The sequence below is a fragment of the Pteropus vampyrus genome, unplaced genomic scaffold (genome assembly GCF_000151845.1).
Source record: "Pteropus vampyrus isolate Shadow unplaced genomic scaffold, Pvam_2.0 Scaffold16, whole genome shotgun sequence".
NCBI classification, from domain to species: Eukaryota; Metazoa; Chordata; class Mammalia; order Chiroptera; family Pteropodidae; genus Pteropus; species Pteropus vampyrus.
Window position 1 is genome coordinate 5,075,425 of NW_011888797.1, and position 3,905 is coordinate 5,079,329.

The window sequence follows — 3,905 nt, forward strand, 5'->3', positions numbered from 1 at the left end:
GCCAGAACTCCAACACCTGCCGAGCATTTGGAAATAGCTTAGGATAAAAACAAAGCAGAAATCTGCATGAATTTATGGCCTTGCAGATAAAACGTGGAGATGCTCTCTCTCATCTCAGTTATTCAATTCCAAAGGAGGGAGTCTTTTATAAAGACAGCTTACAGGTATTGTAAAGACAAAAGACAATGGAAAAGAACTGCCCTGTCTTGGCTAAGAAAACAGCAGAACTATGTAAAAAGTAAAATGATTGATTGATGAGGCACCAGGAGGGATCTGTTGAGCAGAAATTTCTCTAAAGATTAAAGAAACTCTTCTGATTTATTTCAAATAAACGCTTATATTCATTGAATATTCAAAAAAATCTCAGAAATTAAGAAAATCAGACTAATACTTTCAATATGTTAAAAAAATATTCTGCTAGAAACAACTCAAATGATTTAAGAGTCCCAAGTTCAGATATTTTAGGTAAAATTTTGTACACTAGACTAGTTCGTTATTTTTGATTTAATAAAAAAATTATGTTTTCTCTGATTTAGCATAGTAAAGTATAATAGAAGCTAATGAATTTATCTTTCTTGGGTATGTTCTTAAACTTACACAGGTTTACTGATCAAATAAACTAGTATTTCTTATATTTAGTGTTTATAGTTATGAAAAATAAAAAATTGTGCTGACTTATTTTAAAAATTTAATTTCAATGGTTACTATATTTTGTAGCATGTCAGCTAAAAGATTCATTTCCAAGATCTTTAGGACTGATAGTAAATTGAGTTAATTAATGAATTTTCATTGGATGGCTAGATAATTTCTAAGTAAGATAGAATACTGTGAAGGGGTTCAGAACAGGTCTCCCCAAGACGTGCCACTTTGGCATGTGAATTATTTTGAGTTGAAGGCAGTCAAGGCCTCAGGAGAAACTTTTCCTTCTCCCTGAAAGAATTCAAATTTGGAACTTTGCCCATACTAAGAGTCATCACCAGAAAAAACTTTTACGACCTATCTATAGGGTAGGGCAAACTTGTAATTACTGGACATTTCTTATCATCCTGCAAATGACCTTCCCTAACTCTGAAGCCCTAAGGCATTTTACCTCATCCTGAGCTCCGAATGCCACATACACCTCATCTTAACTTTCTGTCTCTGAACCTCTTACGTATGGGGGGCTCCATATGTAGGTATGTAATTGAAGTTGGCTACTTTCTCTTGCTAATCTGTCTCATGTTGATTTAATTACTAGACCAGCCAAAAGAACATAGAAAGGTAGAGGAACGATTCTTCCTGTGAGCAGAATACATCACCGGCTAGACACCGCTCACCTCGAAGCTGCTGCAGTAGAAAGATCCTGGGACCGCTAACATGAGCCGATGAAAAAAGGTAAGAATTCTTGCAAATTCAGTCTCCTGGAACTCTGCCCGAAGAGTTCGGTAGAAGCAGAGTGGTTTTCTTCCCTTTTCTAAATTTAGATTAGCAGAATAAAATATTTGTGGAACTAGTGTCTTTGGTTATTTGGTATGAGTACTCACGGGTGTTGTTAATTCTGTTTTGGTCTGTCTCTGTTTTTTTCTCTGTCTCTGTCTGGTGTCTCCCCCTTTTTGTCTTGTTAAGTGTCCTGAGAACCTGGCCTTTGTGACCAGTGAAAATATTTTCTCTCTGGCCTCCACCATCTGGAGGGCACACTTGCCAGGGTGCACCTTGGTGGGCAATCAAATAGACTGAGGATTCTGGGTGGTTATATCCAGTAGGACAGAAACACAAGATTTTATCTGGAGCTTGTGACTGGTAAGTGACACCTTTTCGTCTTTATGTCTGACAGTGCCAAGCTCTCAAGAGTTTTCTGCGTCTATCCATTTTCTCCTAAAGATGGTTAAAACGGGGCCCCTTAGTTCTTGTTTTCTGCCAGCTGGAGGATATATATGCATCTGGTGGGCAGCCGAGTAGGCTGTGGCTCCACGCTTAGGGAATCTAAACACCCTATTCTGTTTAAAAGGGGGGAAAACACGTAATTCTCTGTATTTTGGAAAGGCTATTTCTAACTCTGGAAGTGAATTTTCTAGGTCTGTGTTTTGTCTTTGGTGAAACCATAAAAAGGCTTATTGATCTGAGTCACTATTAAGATCTTACTTGTCCAGGCCAGATGACGGATCCTTTATATTGGAAAAACTTTTAAATTGAAAAGAAGGAAAACATTTTTTTTTTTTTTTACAGAGCTCTCATCTTGTTTTAATGGTTAGTCATTAAGATTCCCTTAATAAGATGGAAGGACAGAAATGAGAACAAAAATCAAAGTTCACTCATACCCCTTCCTATTTGCCTTCAGTTATTTGCGGGTATTATAAAAATATCAGGACATTAGAAGTAAAATTGTTCTGTACTTAAGAAAAAGGAAAAAAATGGTAAAACTTTATTAAAGACAACCTAAAAATTTTATGTCTTAAAAACTCGACTGGATAACCGTGAGGTTGGAAGCTCCAAAATAAGGCCAGACAGAAATGTGAGCTGACCTCCATTTCTGGCTAGGGTCATATCAAAATGCTGTCAGCCTCCAAGGAAATTATAACCTAAAATTACAATGGCAATGATGAGGAACATTCCAGTTAGATTAGATCATTTAAAAGTGCACCGAAGAGCAAGGGCTTACAAATCAAATAAACAGAACGAGATACCTAATTTTAATTGGTATGAAAGACTTTGAAAATTTCAAAAGAGCTTCATTGAAAGATTTGCTGCAAAAGGCTAATGAAAAATTAAAGAGATAAAAGGTACCAAAATAGAAGACTGTAAGACCGATGTTCTCCCTTAGAGGCTCTTGTCCTCAGATATCTCTCTCTCCCTGGTCTAAGGCCAATCTTAGGGGTCTATTAGAGTTCTTTAACCAAGGGAGGATCCTCAACAGTTTTTGTAAATGGATTACCTCCTGAGCCCAGTGAGAGGGGGAAATAAAATTTCATGGTCCTTTCCTTCGCAAATCCAAACCAGTTGGTTATGACTGATCCTTTCCCCCCGCTCAGGAATTGCTATTGCCTCTCCTCCTAAGGGCTTGGCTCTTGGCTTTCTGCCTGCCCAGGACAGGCAGGCTGTCAGTTTCTCTTTTGGCTATCAGAGGGGATAACTCTGGAAGTTAGTAACCTTTGCACCCTCTTGAGTCCACGGAATTGTTTAATACTGCCAGAAATATTTACTGTTTGTCCCAGCTGAAACCTGACAAAATACTTGAAAGGATTTAATAACTATGATCAGAAATAGAACTAGGTACCCAAAGGGAAAGAAGCAAATTAGGGATGATGTAGTTGGACAAGAGTAGAGTAACCTATGATATCACTTAAGTTACAACCCAATTCTTTGGGAATTGAGAGCAGTTGTTCTTATCTTACACATCTTTGCAAAACCATAACTGCAGCTCCAGAAGTAGTTCAAAGCCCACCTATGTTTATCATCTCCAATTCCTAAGATTGAAGAAGAAAAATAGGAAATGAGAGTTTTTTTGAAAGCACAGACTGCTGCTCTGGCTCAAAGGCTCCCTTGCCAAGGACAAATACAGATATTAATTGTCTTCACCAAAAATATTAATAAGAAAAAGTTTTAGCTATCTGAGCAGACAAACTTAACTCATTCCAACTGTTCTTTTGTAACTAGTGAACTTTGACATTAACATACCTGTCTCATGGCAGTAATTTTAAAATGAAGGCAAAGAGATAGATCTCTGTTTGTGACTGTCTGTATGTTTCTATGTGTTGTGTGATATTTTCTACTTCTGGATGGCATTGCTAATTTGTAAAAGAGCTCTATTTAATTGGCTTAAATAAACAAGTGCTTGTATAAAAATTCTCAAAAATATAACAGAAACTAACCCAAATGCTTTTCAGGTTCATGGAATCTGAGGAAAATATTCAGTATTAAAGCTAATT

At 37.1% G+C, this 3,905-nt stretch overlaps 1 long non-coding RNA gene across 1 annotated transcript in view; it reads left to right on the top strand.

The window, feature by feature from the left end:
* LOC111735978 overlaps positions 1-3,905 on the top strand; it is a 136,570-nt gene that overhangs the window by 35,533 nt on the left and 97,132 nt on the right. The window contains exon 2 of the long non-coding RNA XR_002779029.1: positions 1,238-1,374. This is a non-coding gene — a long non-coding RNA (uncharacterized LOC111735978). The remainder of the gene's footprint in view (positions 1-1,237; positions 1,375-3,905) is intronic.